The sequence below is a fragment of the Arachis hypogaea genome, chromosome 19, assembly GCF_003086295.3.
Source record: "Arachis hypogaea cultivar Tifrunner chromosome 19, arahy.Tifrunner.gnm2.J5K5, whole genome shotgun sequence".
In the NCBI taxonomy this organism is placed as follows: domain Eukaryota; kingdom Viridiplantae; phylum Streptophyta; class Magnoliopsida; order Fabales; family Fabaceae; genus Arachis; species Arachis hypogaea.
In genome coordinates, this window is record NC_092054.1 from 16030500 (window position 1) to 16047293 (window position 16794).

The following is a 16794-nucleotide window of genomic DNA, read 5'->3' on the forward strand; positions in this document are numbered from 1 at the left end:
CAAATACACATTCATTCATAATCACTTTTCATTATTACCTATTCTTAAATAATGACCCAGATCAAGCAGGACGAACCACGACCCTTGCTACTACCCAGGTATCACAGACATACATTCATTCAAAACTTCATAATTGAACTCATTTATCATAATTCTCCTTCCCTATCTCATACCCGGGACAAGTGGTCAATGCCACTGCCTACTACCCGGGCACAGTCTCTCTATTGCGCCTTATTACCATTAGAAGAAATCTGTGCCCTGTCACCATTAGAGGATATCTGTGCACTGTCACCATTAGAGGGTATCGGTGCCCTGTCACCTTTACAACCAAAGAGAAAACACAAGTATATTCACATTCAACATTTTCCATCATTATTCATTTACCACATTCATTCATTAATCATATATGCATCTCTGGCATACTCGCCACATGTTCAAGCTTCCTCAATCAATCATAATCCTTTAATCATTAGTCATATACATATATATACTCAGCCATAATTCAATGCTTATCGCAGCCATCCAGCTCATAACATACACAGCACTTTCACCATCATTCTCAGCAAATCATACAATCATCATTCCTCATCATTCATCATTGATTCTCACTTTACTTCATCCACAAGTTATCACATGTCCTAGCTTCTTTCCATTACTAGGCATACTATAAAAAATTTAGGACTCAAAGGATGAAAATGGAGGCTTAGAATTTTGAAATTCGGCTTTAAAAACTCAAAAATCAATTTTTGCTGAGAATGGGGTCACGCGTGTGCGTCACCCATGTTCATGCCTGGGAAGCGGAGAAAAGCGGGTAGTAGAGCACTCCTAAACAACCAAAATCATAAAATTACTCAACACCCATAACCAAACTCGAATTTAAGGGGAAAACGAAAATTGGGCAGAGGATAGTGGAATACTCATCACAAAACTTAGATAGAATTGTAGAGGATGAAAAGAGCGACGCGTGACCGCAAACGACTCGTCAATCTGAGTTCCGGAGAGAAAGTTATGGTGATTTGAAGTTTGATGAAGTTAGGATTTTCTCTCTTCTTCCTCTCTTCTCCATTTCAGCGCCCCACACACCCTTTCTTTAAGGTTAATGAGCTGAAATACTCATAACTAATGTTTATATATGTTGGATCTTGGGCCCGATTCACTTGGTTTAGTCCGTTGGCCCAATTTTGGGCCAAAACTTTTACGATTAGAGTTTTAAATCGTATTTTAAATATTTCTATCTTCCCAAATTATAAATTCTTATTTCTTAAAATTATTCACTTCTAATTAATTTTCTCAACCACAGTACCGGACAGATTGTAGCCGGTACTGCCGGTCAAATTTTCAGTGCACATTTTTACGTAGAAAACTATGTTTTTTGACTCAGAAAAATTCACTGAGTCCAAATATCATATTTGAATTATCAAATTCCGATTGCTAAATTTTCTAACCATATTCGCTCCTATTTAATTTATTATTTAATTAATTACGATTTGACCGGATTTTATACTTTCTCCTTCTCCTTCTTCGAAGCCCGATTCTGATGATTGTTTGTGTGCAGAAACATGAGAGAGAGAGAGAGGTCAGAGAAACAGAAGCAGCAAGCTAAGAAGGAAAAGGCAGAGATGGACAAAAACCGCTTATGACAAGGAATTTGATTTTTATTCTTGTCATCGGTGTTTTAGGGTTTCGATTTCGCTATTCTAATATCTAAACATCAACCATGTGTTTTCACGATTGGATAAATTTCTTCTCACTGAATTCATAATTTAGGGTCTAAATCTATAAATTAAGACATTGGCCTCTGAAAAACGTTTTAGATCTTAGAATTAAATCAAGCATTGTATGGTTTGCATTCCAATTCGTGAATCTTCGGTCGAAAAGTTCAATGACTGTTGGTATATCAGATTCAACACTCTAATCTCTAGATTCTTTTCAAATGTTTTCCTAATTTTCCTTGTTCTTCTTCAGTTTGAAGACTTTGCGAATCATAATGCGTTTGATCTGCTTGCAAAATACAGTCCATCTCTTCTTGTTTTCAATGATGATATTCAAGTAGCAAATGTTAATGCAGTTGCTTATTCTAATTTGAGGTTACTTAATTACCAATCTTTTTTGGTTTATTTTAAGGGTACAACATATGTGGTATTAGCAGGATTGCTTGCTTCTTTAAAATTTGTTAGGGGAACTTAGCTGACCATACCTTCTTACTTTTCGGTGCTGGAGAGGTTAGTGTCTTGGGAAAATTTGCTTTTTCTCTCTATGTAAAATGCATTTACATTAAATTCTGCTCGCATTAATGTTGTGAGATCTTTCAAATGCTTGTTTGTATTTGGTTTATACTACAAATGATATACATGGGATCTCATTCTTTTGTTAGATAATCTCATTCTCATTTGTGAATACTTGAAGATCTTGTCCATGTCAATGCAATGTGGTTTGTCCATAAGAGTGAACTCGTTTCGTTGCCCTTTTTGTACTTCATCTAATCATAACTTTTGTCTTGGTATATCTAGAGACAATAAGTTTCTACTTAATATATGTCACTGTCTTGTGCCATAGTTTACTTTAAAAAAATTATGTTTTTTCCCTGTTCACTTTTTTATTTTGTTCATCTCTTTTCACCATACTGCATCTCGTAACTTGATAGTACATCAAACACAAACTTGGTTTGCTGAAGATAAATATTTTGGATCTAATCTTTGATGTTCAATTAGGCTTTTTTTCACAATTTAGTCCCACTTCTCTATTTCAAGTTCAATCTTTCTTTCCAAGAAAGCATTGATGACAATGATGATTCTGATGAAGGGAAATATGAAGACAGAAGTCCCTGTTTTTTTGAAATAGAAAGAAGTGCTGGTTTTTTAGACAAGGAACTTGCTGCTAGTGGCTTTAATAAAAAGGATAAAGAAGATATTCAGAGGGTATAATGATTTTCTTATTCTATATAGGAAGGAAAAATTATGGAAGCATTTTCTTTAAATGAAAAATGCAAGATGTTTTCCCTCTTTGTTTTTCATTTGTGAAATTGCTTCCATACTGGTGGATTGGCTTTTCCTATTTTATTTATACGCATGAGTGTCAATTTGTCATGCTTTTAATTGTTCCTCAATGCTTTTCAAATTTATGTGCAGTTCATTGAAGGTGGAGCAGAGGCTGAAACAAACTCAGATAGTGAAGGTGACTCAGTGGAAGACCTGAATGAATCAATCCTTCTTCAGGTATATAAAAAGGATAATTTTGAACTAATAGATGGTGAAAAGTAGATATGTGTCAACTTCTCAGTATGCTAACTATATTTTGAAAATTAAATTTGAATAATGAATACATCTAATATTTAGTACAGAGATAATCGAGAAGCTTGCCTGTGTTTTTCCTGCTTATCTCAGTTGTTCATTTATGTGTTTTTCAATGTTGATATAAGATTGTTGCTTTATTCATACAAAGTGACACCATGCTTTGGTTAAATAACCAGGATGAAGAACATGAAAACAAAGGAAAAGATGAGAGCTGTGAAGCTGCTGAAAGCGGTGCATCTGAAAGGGAATATGCAACTGACAAGGTAATGGTTAGCTTTTGATTCTTTTTTCTTCTGCAAAAAAACCTTGAATATAGTTAGCTCCATATTTATCTACAAGTTAGTTTAATTAGTGGCAAGAATAGAAGATTGAGATCTCTCTTTGCACATAGCAAAATCTTGAAGCTTCTTCTCTGTTTTCTATTCTCTCCTCTCACATCAGCTCTATTTTAATTTAGTAATTTATGTATTTGGTATTTAATGATTTTGTGTCTTGCATGTCATTTTTTAATAACAGAGATTGCTAGCTGTAATAGATGAGCTTGAAGCATTGTGACCTGAATTTAAACTCCTTGGGAACTGATGAGCGGATAATTTATACGCTTTTTGACATTGTTTTTAGTATGTTTTTAGTAGGATCTAGTTACTTTTAGGGATGTTTTTAATAGATTTTGTGTTAAATTCACATTTCTGGACTTTACTATGAGTTTGTGTGTTTTTCTGTGATTTCAGGTATTTTCTGGCTGAAATTGAGGGACTTGAGCAGAAATCAGATTCAGAGGTTGAAAAAAGGACTGCTGATGCTGTTGGATTCTGACCTCCCTGCACTCAAAGTGGATTTTCTGGAGCTACAGAACTCGAAATGGCGCGCTTCCATTTGCGTTGGAAAGTAGACATCCAGGGCTTTCCAGCAATATATAATAGTCCATACTTTGGCCAAGAATTGACGACGTAAACTGGCGTTCAACGCCAGCCTTCTGCCCAAATCTGGCGTCCAGCGCCAGAAAAGGATCCAAAACCAGAGTTGAACGCCCAAACTGGCACAGAACTTGGCGTTCAACTCCACAAATGGCCTCTGCACGTGCTACACTCAAGCTCAGCCCAAACACACACCAAGTGGGCCCCGGAAGTGGATTTATGCATCAATTACTTACTCATGTAAACCCTAGTGACTAGTTTATTATAAATAGGACCTCTTACTATTGTATTAGGCATCTTTGGATTACCTTATGATCCTTTGATCACGTTTTAGGGGGCTGGCCATCTCGGCCATGCCTGGACCTTCACTTATGTATTTTTAACGGTAGAGTTTCTACACTCCATAGATTAAGGTGTGGAGCTCTGCTGTTCCTCAAAGATTAATGCAAGTACTACTGTTTTCTATTCAATTAATCTTATTTCGCTTCTAAGATATCCATTCGCACCCAAGAACGTGATGAAGGTGATGATTATGTGTGACGCTCATCACCATCTCCCCTATGAACACGTGCCTGACAAACACTTCCGTTCTACATGAAATAAGCTAGAATGAATATCTCTTAGATCTCTTAACCGGAATCTTCGTGGCGTAAGCTAGAATGATGGCGGCATTCAAGAGAATCCGGAAGGTCTAAACTTGTCTGTGGTATTCTGAGTAGGATTCAATGATTGAATGACTGTGACGAGCTTCAAACTTGCGAGTGCTGGGCGTTAGTGACAGACGCAAAAGGAGGGTGAATCCTATTCCAGCATGATCGAGAACCGACAGATGAATAGCCGTGCCGTGACAGGGTGCGTGAGCATATTATTCACTGAGAGGAGGGGATGTAGCCACTGACAACGGTGATGCCCTTGCATAAAGCCAGCCATGGAAAGGAGTAAGACTGATTGGATGAAGATAGCAGGAAAGCAGAGGTTCAGAGGAACGAAAAGCATCTCCATTCGCTTATCTGAAATTCCTACCAATGAATTACATAAGTATCTCCATCCCTATTTTATTATATAATATTCGAAAACACCATTATCACTTTATATCTGCCTGACTGAGATTTACAAGGTGACCATAGCTTGCTTCATACCAACAATCTCCGTGGGATTCGACCCTTACTCACGTAAGGTATTACTTGGACGACCCAGTGCACTTGCTGGTTAGTTGTATCGAAGTTGTGACGATTAAAAATTAAGATCAGAGCACCAATCTTTGGGGCCATTACCAGGATTTGTTCGAGCATGGAGATCACAATTTCGTGCACCAAGTTTTTGGCGCCGTTGCCGGGGATTGTTCGAGTTTGGACAACTGACGGTTCATCTTGTTGCTCAGATTAGGTAATTTTCTTTTTGTTTTATTTTCAAAAATTTTTCAAAAATCTTTCAAAAATCTTCTCACCTGTTTTCGAAGAAAAAAAAATGTTTTCAAAAATATATTTTTCTTCAAAAATTTTAAGAATGAATTCTAGTGTTTCATATAACATGTTTTAGCTTGACTGGCCATGAAGCCATGTCTAATTCCCAGGATTTTGATTGAGGACTATGAATTCATTACTTCCTTTTTCCCAAATGTTTTCAAAAGAATTATACAAAAATCCAAAAAAATTTAGAAAATCATAAAAATAAAAAAAAAAAAAAAATTTTCATGTTTCTTGTTTGAGTCTTGAGTCATATCATAAGTTTGGTGTCACTTGCATATGCATCTTGCATTTTTCGAAAATTCTCATGCATTCATGGTGTTCTTCATGATCTTCAAGTTGTTCTTGGTAAGTCTTCTTGTTTGATCTTGATGATTTTTTGTTTTGTGTCTTTTCATGTTTTTCATATGCATTCTTGAATTCTTAGTGTCTAAGCATTAAAGAATTCTAAGTTTGGTGTCTTGCATGTTTTCTTTGCATAAAAAATTTTTCAAAAAAATGTTCTTGATGTTCATCATGACATTCAAAGTGTTCTTGGTGTTCATCTTGACATTCATAGCATTCTTGCATGCATCACATGTTTTGATCTAAAAATTTCATGCATTGCATTTTTTTTTTGTTTTTCTCTCTCATCATAAAAATTCAAAAAATCAAAAAAATATCTTTCCCTTTTTCTCTCATCAAATTCGAAAATTGAGTTAACTTTTTTCAAAAATTTTTAAAAATCAAATTGTTTCTCATGAGTCAAATCAAATTTTCAATTTGAAAATCTTATCTTTTTCAAAATCTTTTTCAAAAATCAAATCTTTTTCAAAATTCTTAATTATTTTCGAAAATTCCAAAAATATTTTTCAAAAATCTTTTTCTTAATTTTAGATCAAATTTTCGAAAATAACATAAACAATTAATGTTTTGATTCAAAATTTGAAGTTTGTTACTTGCTTGTTAAGAAAGATTCAAACTTTAAGTTCTAGAATCATATCTTGTGATTTTTTATGAATCAAGTCATTAATTGAGATTTTAAAAATCAAATCTTTTTCAAAAACTAATCTCAATCATATCTTTTCAAAAATATCTTCTTATCTTATCTTTTTCAAAAATATCTTTTCAAAATATCTTTTCTAACTTCCTAACTTCTTATCTTTTCAAAAATTTGTTTCAACTAACTAACTAACTTTTTGTTTGTTTCTTAACTTTTTCAAAACTACCTAACTAACTCTCTCTCTCTAATTTTCGAAAATATCTCCCCTCTTTTTCAAAAATTTCTTTTTAATTAACTAATTATTTTTATTTTTTATTTTTGATTTAAAAAATTTTCGAAAATTACTAACATTTTTCAAAAACCATTTTCAAAAATCACTAACTCTTTTTCAAAATAATTTTCGAAAATTATACCTCCCCCATCCTATTCTATTTATTCATTCATATCCTAACATCTCATCTCACATCTCTTCCATTCGTACAGTTGTGCTTCTTCCTTTACATCACATTCTTTGTCTCCCCCTCTTTTCTTCCACTCACAAAGGGATCTCTATACTGTGGTATAAAGGATCTCTATTATTATTATTATTTTTCTGTGCCTTCTTCTTTGTCATATGAGCAGGAGCAAGGATAAGAACATTCTTGTGGAAGCAGATCCAGAACCTGAAAGGACTCTGAAGAGAAAATTAAAAGAAGCTAAAATACAACAATCCAGAGATAACCTTTCAGAAATTTTCGAACAGGCAGAGGAGATGGCAGCCGAAAATAATAATAATGTAAGGAAGATGCTTGGTGACTTTACTGCACCTAATTCCAATTTACATGGAAGAAGCATCTCCATTCCTGCCATTGGAGCAAACAACTTTGAGCTGAAACCTCAATTAGTTTCTCTGATGCAACAGAACTGCAAGTTTCATGGACTTCCATCTGAAGATCCTTTTCAGTTCTTAACTGAATTCTTGCAGATATGTGATACTGTTAAGACTAATGGAGTAGATCCTGAAGTCTACAGGCTCATGCTTTTCCCTTTTGCTGTAAGAGACAGGGCTAGATTATGGTTGGATTCTCAACCCAAAGACAGCCTGAACTCTTGGGATAAGCTGGTCACGGCTTTCTTAGCCAAGTACTTTCCTCCTCAAAAGCTGAGCAAGCTTAGAGCTGATGTTCAAACCTTCAGACAAAAAGAAGGTGAATCCCTCTATGAAGCTTGGGAAAGATACAAACAGTTGACCAAAAAGTGTCCTTCTGACATGCTTTCAGAATGGACCATCCTGGATATATTCTATGATGGTTTATCTGAGCTATCAAAGATGTCACTGGACACTTCTGCAGGTGGATCCATTTACCTAAAGAAAACGCCTGCAGAAGCTCAAGAACTCATTGACATGGTTGCTAATAACCAGTTCATGTACACTTCTGAAAGGAATCCTGTGAGTAATGGGACGCCTATGAAGAAGGGAGTTCTTGAAGTTGATACTCTGAATGCCATATTGGCTCAGAATAAAATATTGACTCAGCAAGTCAATATGATCTCTCAGAGTCTGCATGGAATGCAAGCTGCATCCAACAGTACTCAAGAGGCATCTTCTGAAGAAGAAGCCTATGATCCTGAGAACCCTGCAATAGCAGAGGTGAATTACTTAGGTAAACCTTATGGAAACACCTATAACTCAACATGGAGAAATCATCCAAATTTCTCATGGAAGGATCAAAGGCCTCAACAAGGCTTTAATAATGGTGGAAGAAACAGGTTTAGCAATAGCAAGCCTTTTCCATCATCAACTCAGCAACAGACAGAGAACTCTGAACAAAATGCTTCTAATTTAGCAAATCTAGTCTCTGATCTATCCAAGGCCACTGTAAGTTTCATGAATGAAACAAGATCTTCCATTAGAAATCTGGAAGCACAAGTGGGCCAGCTGAGTAAAAGGATCACTGAAATCCCTCCTAGTACTCTCCCAAGCAATACAGAAGAGAACCCAAAAGGAGAGTGCAAGGCCATTGACATAAGTGCCATGGCCGAACCTGTGAGGAGAGGAGAGGACGTGAATCCCAAGGAGGAAGACCTCCAGGGACGTCCAGTGATCAATAAGGAGCTTCCCTCTGGGGAATCAAAGGACTCTGAGGCTCATCTAGAGACTATAGAGATCCCATTGCAACTCCTTATGCCCTTCATGAGCTCTGATGAGTATTCCTCTTCTGAAGAGAATGAGGATGTCACTGAAGAGCAAACTGCCAAGTTTCTTGGTGCAATCATGAAGCTGAATGCCAAATTATTTGGCATTGATGCTTGGGAAGTTGAACCTCCCTTGTTCATCAATGAACTAAGTGATCTGGATCAACTGACATTGCCTCAGAAGAGACAGGATCCTGGAAAGTTCATAATACCCTGTACCATAGGCACCATGATCTTTAAGGCTCTATGTGACCTTGGTTCAGGAATAAACCTCATGCCCCTCTCTTTAATAGAGAAACTGGGAATCTATGGGGTACAAGCTGCTAAAATCTCACTAGAGATGGCAGACAGCTCAAGAAGACAGGCTTATGGACAAGTAGAAGATGTATTAGTAAAGGTTGAGGGCCTTTACATACCTACTGATTTCATAGTCCTGGATACTGGAAAGGAAGAGGATGAATCCATCATCCTAGGAAGACTCTTCCTGGCCACAGCAAGAGCTGTGATTGATGTTGACAGAGGTGAAATAGTCCTTCAATGGAATGAGAACTCCCTTGTATTCAAAACTCAAGGATCTCCCTCTGCAACCATGGAGAGGAAGCAGAAAAAGCTTCTCTCCAAGCAGAGTCAACCAGAGCCCCCACAGTCAAACTCTAAGTTTGGTGTTGGGAGGCCACAACCAAACTCTAAATTTGGTGTTGAACTCCCATATCCAAACTCTAAGTTTGGTGTTGGAGAGTCTCAACAAAGCTCTGCACATCTGTGAGGCTCCATGAGAGCCCACTGTCAAGCTATTGACATTAAAGAAGCGCTTGTTGGGAGGCAACCCAATGTTTATCTAATTCTTATTTTTATTGTTTTTCATGTTTTCTTAGGTTCATGGTCATGTGGAGTCACAAAATAAACAAAAAAATCAAAAACGGAATAAAAAAACAGCAGAAGAAAAATCACACCTTGGAGAAGCATCTGTCTGGCGTTCAAACGCCAGAACAGAGCATAGTTCTGGCGCTGAACGCTCAGAATGGGAGCATCCTGGCGCTGAACGCCCAGAACAAGCATGGTTCTGGCGTTCAACGCCAGAAATGGCAGCAAAGGGGCGTTGAACGCCCAAAATAGGCACCAACCTGGCGCTGAACGCCCAGAGTTGTGTGCAAGGGCATTTTACATGCCTAAATTGGTGTAGGGATGTAAATGCCTTGACACCTCAGGATCTGTGGACCCCACAGGATCATCTCAGGATCTGTGGACCCCACAGGATCCCCACCTACCTTCACTCACTCTCTTCTCTCTTCTCAATCATCCTCTATTCCCAATAAACACTCATCCCTTCTGTCTTCCATTTACCACTCACACCCATACACCCACTTACCTTAAAAAATTCAACATCTCTTCCCCACCCAATCCCACCCATATGGCCGAATACACACAGCCATCCATCTCCTCCATATCCTCTTCTTCTTCTACTCTTTCTTCTTTTGCTCGAAGGCGAGCAACATTCTAAGTTTGGTGTGGTAAAAGCATAGCTTTTTTGTTTTTTCCATAACCATTGATGGCACCTAAGGCCAGAGAAACCTCTAGAAAGAGGAAAGGGAAGACAAAAGCTTCCATCAAGGGTCTATAGCTCAGTGGTAGAACATTTGACTGCAAATCAAGAGATCCCTGAGATACCTCAGGGGATACATTTTCTTCCACACAATTATTGGAAGCAACTAAGGGTGGAACATCAAGAGCACTCCTTCATCCTTCATGAAATCAGAGAAGATCTAAAAGCAATGAAGGAGGAGCAACAAAGACAAGGAAGAGACATAGAAGAGCTCAAGGACATCACTAAGGTGGACTCATTCCTTGTTCTTACTTTCTCTGTTTTTCGTTTTCTGAATTATGTGCTTATCTATGTTTGTGCCTTCATTACATGATCATTAGTAGTTAGTAACTTTGTCTTAAAGATATGAATGTCCTATGAATCCATCACCTTTCTTAAATGAAAAATGTTTTAATTCAAAAGAACAAGAAGTACATGAGTTTCGAATCTATCCTTGAACTTAGCTTAATTATATTGATGTGGTGACAATGCTTCTTGTTTTCTGAATGTATGCTTGAACAGTGCATATGTCTTTTGAAGTTGTTGTTTAAGAATGTTAAATATGTTGGCTCTTAAAAGAATGATGACTAGGAGACATGTTATTTGATAATCTGAAAAATCATAAAAATGATTCTTGAAGCAAGAAAAAGCAGCAAAGAACAAAGCTTGCAGAAAAAAAAAATAGGCAAAAAAAAAAAGAAAGAAAAAGAAAAAGCAAGCAGAAAAAGCCAAAGCTCTTAAAACCAAAAGGCAAGAGCAAAAATCCAATAACCCTTAAAACCAAAAGGCAAGGGCAATTAAAAAGGACCCCAAGGCTTTGAGCATCAGTGGATAGGAGGGCCTAAAGGAATAAAATCCTGGTCTAAGCGGCTAAACCAAGCTGTCCCTAACCATGTGCTTGTGGCGTGTAGGTGTCAAGTGAAAACTTGAGACTGAGCGGTTAAAGTCAAGGTCCAAAGCAAAAAAAAAAAAAAAAAGAGTGTGCTTAAGAACCCTGGACACCTCTAGTTGGGGACTTTAGCAAAGCTGAGTCACAATCTGAAAAGGTTCACCCAATTATGCGTCTGTGGCCTTTATGTATCCGGTGGTAATACTGGAAAACAAAATGCTTAGGGCCACGGCCAAGACTCATAAAGAAGCTGTGTTCAAGAATCATCATACTGAACTAAGAGAGTCAATAACACTATTCGAAATCTGAAGTTCCTATAGATGCCAATCATTCTGAACCTCAATGGATAAAGTGAGATGCCAAAACTATTCAAGAGGCAAAAAGCTATAAGTCCCGCTCATATGATTGAAGCTCTGTTTCATTGATAGTTTGGAATTTATAGTATATTCTATTCTTTTTATCCTATTTTGATTTTCAGTTGCTTGGGGACAAGCAACAATTTAAGTTTGGTGTTGTGATGAGCGGATAATTTATACGCTTTTTGACATTGTTTTTAGTATGTTTTTAGTAGGATCTAGTTACTTTTAGGGATGTTTTTAATAGATTTTGTGTTAAATTCACATTTCTGGACTTTACTATGAGTTTGTGTGTTTTTCTGTGATTTCAGGTATTTTCTGGCTGAAATTGAGGGACTTGAGCAGAAATCAGATTCAGAGGTTGAAAAAAGGACTGCTGATGCTGTTGGAATCTGACCTCCCTGCACTCAAAGTGGATTTTCTGGAGCTACAGAACTCGAAATGGCGCGCTTCCAATTGCGTTGGAAAGTAGACATCCAGGGCTTTCCAGAAATATATAATAGTCCATACTTTGGCCAACAATTGACGACGTAAACTGGCGTTCAACGCCAGCCTTCTGCCCAAATCTGGCGTCCAGCGCCAGAAAAGGATCCAAAACCAGAGTTGAACGCCCAAACTGGCACAGAACTTGGCGTTCAACTCCACAAATGGCCTCTGCACGTGCTACACTCAAGCTCAGCCCAAACACACACCAAGTGGGCTCCGGAAGTGGATTTATGCATCAATTACTTACTCATGTAAACCCTAGTGACTAGTTTATTATAAGTAGGACCTCTTACTATTGTATTAGGCATCTTTGGATTACCTTATGATCCTTTGATCACGTTTTAGGGGGCTGGCCATCTCGGCCATGCCTGGACCTTCACTTATGTATTTTTAACGGTAGAGTTTCTACACTCCATAGATTAAGGTGTGGAGCTCTGCTGTTCCTCAAAGATTAATGCAAGTACTACTGTTTTCTATTCAATTAATCTTATTTCGCTTCTAAGATATCCATTCGCACCCAAGAACGTGATGAAGGTGATGATTATGTGTGACGCTCATCACTATCTCCCCTATGAACACGTGCCTGACAAACACTTCCGTTCTACATGAAATAAGCTAGAATGAATATCTCTTAGATCTCTTAACCGGAATCTTCGTGGCGTAAGCTAGAATGATGGCGGCATTCAAGAGAATCCGGAAGGTCTAAACCTTGTCTGTGGTATTCTGAGTAGGATTCAGTGATTGAATGACTGTGACGAGCTTCAAACTTGCGAGTGCTGGGCGTTAGTGACAAACGCAAAAGGAGGGTGAATCCTATTCCAGCATGATCGAGAACCGACAGATGAATAGCCGTGCCGTGACAGGGTGCGTGAGCATATTATTCACTGAGAGGAGGGGATGTAGCCACTGACAACGGTGATGCCCTTGCATAAAGCCAGCCATGGAAAGGAGTAAGACTGATTGGATGAAGATAGCAGGAAAGCAGAGGTTCAGAGGAACGAAAAGCATCTCCATTCGCTTATCTGAAATTCCTACCAATGAATTACATAAGTATCTCCATCCCTATTTTATTATATAATATTCGAAAACACCATTATCACTTTATATCTGCCTGACTGAGATTTACAAGGTGACCATAGCTTGCTTCATACCAACAATCTCCGTGGGATTCGACCCTTACTCACGTAAGGTATTACTTGGACGACCCAATGCACTTGCTGGTTAGTTGTATCGAAGTTGTGACAATTAAAAATTAAGATCAGAGCACCAATCTTTGGGGCCATTACCAGGATTTGTCGAGCATGGAGATCACAATTTCGTGCACCAGGAACAAATTGAACAATTGGAGGTAAATCCTAGCTGTAATAGCTGTAATATTATTCTACTCTCTTGCTCCTTGGGGCCGTTGCTTCTTTACTCCGCTCTCTCTTGTTTGTGGTTCTGCTAGGAGAAACCTTGAAGGCATGCTTATAATTTTATGGTCTTAGTGCAACTTTTTATCAGGACTCTTCTGGTTTTTAATTCTGTCATTTTTATGCTTCTTTGCTCTGCTCTCTCTTGAAGGCATGCTTATAATTATGTAACATGTTAATGTTTGTTCGTCATTTCACTGGAGTTAATAGCCTAGTTTTTTTTTGTCTAGTATCTCTATGAAACTCAGTCACTTGAAAATATTACCAAGCTGTACCACTTTTTGGGAAAGTTTTTAATCTTCCATTATCTATTTATTAGTTAAACCACTGGCTATCTATTGGCTTTCAATTTATTTTTATATCATTTTCAAATATTTAATATACTTTTCATTGTTTTAATAGTATTTAGAATATTATTTTTACTATTATGTTAATATATATTGTTATATTGTTTAACCTAATAGGTACTTGTTCATCAAGAGAGTGGCTTGCACTTAAATTTTATTTTCTCCTTTTGCCTTTTATTATTTTACCTATTTCTTATTGGAGCAGTACCTAGTGAAGTGGGCTTCACCCAGGCTTCACAGCGGCAAGCCAATTGAGGAGCAGCATTTGTAGCTTCATAGGCCACTTCTGCACTGTATGAAAGTGAAAAAGAAAAATTAAGGTCAAGGGTAACTGTGATTGAATACATTTATTCATAGGGTTAGTGTTTCTTAGCACACTTTTGATTTAAGTCTAATCACTATATATTATTATGAAAAGTATGAATTCACTGAATTATAAAACTCTCACATTCAATATGCTTATCAATATTATAAAAAAAATAAGCGAGAATTAACATCAACCACCAACTGAAGCAAACAAGAAGCATTAATGAAATCAGAGGCAAGCTATGACACCAGAATTCTTAATCTGAAATATTGTTTTGTTAGGTGAAGATGCTGAAATTGAAAGATGAATCGAGGCTGAGGTGCTCAGCATGAAACTCTACCACATACGGAAGATACATGGCATAGGGAAGAAGAAGATGAAGAGTGCAATTAGCAGAGTGTTGCAGGGGCCATTGTAAGATAAAATATTTGCAAGAAAATTATCTAAGAAGAAGGGTCACATTGTAACTTGGACTCAAGAGGTAAAAACTTATTCTCCCTATTGTATTTTTTTCTTATTGTTTAATAATAGTTCTTTGTATGCTTATGAATTCATTTGCATTTGAATATTGTCTTATGCTTGGTTAAATGAGTTTCAGAAAGACGATATACTGAGAATGCATATTGGTATCCATAGAACTGAAAAATACTAATTCTTCCTCTCTTGGGTTTTTCTAGTGTATTTACAAAAGGGGTAGAAGAATTTATTTCCTTTGCTGAGAGACTTTCATGATAGTTAAGATTTTCCATGTGTATGTGAAAATGTTGTGTGCTGAATTTGATGTTAATTTGTAGCCGAACTGTATCAACTTTATTCTGAATATTTCCTTCTTGCAGCTGTTGATTCATTAGAGAAAATGAGGGAGGAAAGCAAAAAAGTATACCAATTTTTGACGTGGTGCCCTTGAAAGAGGCTCGAGTTATACCAGAGTGTACAAGTTGAGATAGATACAGTTGCTTGATCTAAGTAGATATTGAATAGAGCATAGTTACGTTGTTCATGAATTATTTTTACTATGTTTTAGTGTAAAATATGGATCATAAATTTGATGTATTTAGGAATTTTCAATATTTTAAATTCTATATTTCTATGTAGATACTTTGAATGTTTTGGTATTTATTTGGAAAATTAATCTATGCTTGATTTTTTTTATATTTTGTGGAAATATAATTATTTATGAAAATTAAGTTTTAATAGTGGTAAATGTAAAATTAGTAAAAATCTCTAATTATAAAATTAGGAACAACAACCGATTAGTGACCGATTTAGATTTTTAGTTCAGGAATTGGTGACTGATTTAGCGACCGAAAAGTTGGTTGCCATTTAGCGACCAATTTACTCAACGATCGATTTAGCGACGGAAAATTTGGTCACCATTTAGCGACCGATTATGTTAGCAACCAATACTCTTTGGTGAAGGTTTGGTGACCTTGTTTAAAAATTGGTCGCTAATGGTTAGCGACCAAGGTTTTAGCGACCACCAGAATCGGTCGCTATTCCGATAATTTCTTGTTGTGTTAAGCCCATTTAGTTTTAGTATTTTCTTTTTTGTTTGAACATGTGAGATTATATGTTTGGGTTAAATTTTTTTTTTAGAATTAGGTCATGCATTATTTAGCGTTTTATTGTGATTCATCTGAACATTTTTTCATGGTTATTGTAAACATTTTTTCATAAATTAGGGTGCGCAATATTTAGTGTTTTTAGAATTTTTTTTAATCGAACACTATTTTGTTATTGCTGTAAAAAAATTGTTATTGTTGTGCAGTCCCATCGATATGTTATCAACATAAAAAGATAACACGGTGTACCTTTAGATGACAGGATTAAGTAGATTCGATTTAGTGTTATGAAGTCTAATTCGAATTTAATGAATTCGATTTATATTAAAACATCCAACGAGACATTTATGTAATGTTTTTAAATTTAAAAATACACATAAAATTAATTTCTCTTAAAAATCATTTACCCCAGAATTCAAGTATATTATGGAAGGAAGTTATAGAGAGATTCTTCAATCCTTTAAAGGATGCCAATTTATATGAAAAAAAATTACTATTATTATTATTATTATTATTATTATTATTATTATTATTATTATTATTATTATTATTATTATTATTATTATTATTATTAGATAAAACAAAAATAGGTAGTGCATGGCATAATTATTATTATTAACTATGTGTATATATACGCGTAGAAATTATGTTTGATAAGAATATAAATTGTTTATTATCTGAAATTTGTGGCATAAGTGATATCATTCTAAAAAAATATAATTTTAAGAACAAAATTTAACCTAATTTAAAAAAAATAGTTATTAGTTTATATTTTATAATTTAAATGTCACCAAATTATTATAAAAAAATAAAATATTAATTTTAAAATAAATAAAATAGAATGATATAACAAAATTTAGGAAACATATTATTTTTTTAAACATAGTTTAATTCCACTCTTATTCTTTTTATTTATAAAATATATATTTTTATTTTCATCTCTATTATTTACTTTTTTTTAGAAAAAGAATTCGAATGTAAAATTAACTTCTTAAGGATCATAATGAAATTTCATTTCTC

The 16794-nt window shown here is 35.8% G+C and overlaps 1 non-coding gene across 1 annotated transcript; it reads right to left on the reverse strand.

Annotated features, from left to right (window-relative positions):
* Nucleotides 1-7805: 7805 nt before the first annotated feature.
* Nucleotides 7806-7913, reverse strand: LOC112781073 (small nucleolar RNA R71). Its single transcript, XR_003191869.1, has one exon. It is a non-coding gene; the product is annotated as a small nucleolar RNA R71 (small nucleolar RNA).
* Between the last annotated feature and the right edge of the window lie 8881 nt (nt 7914-16794).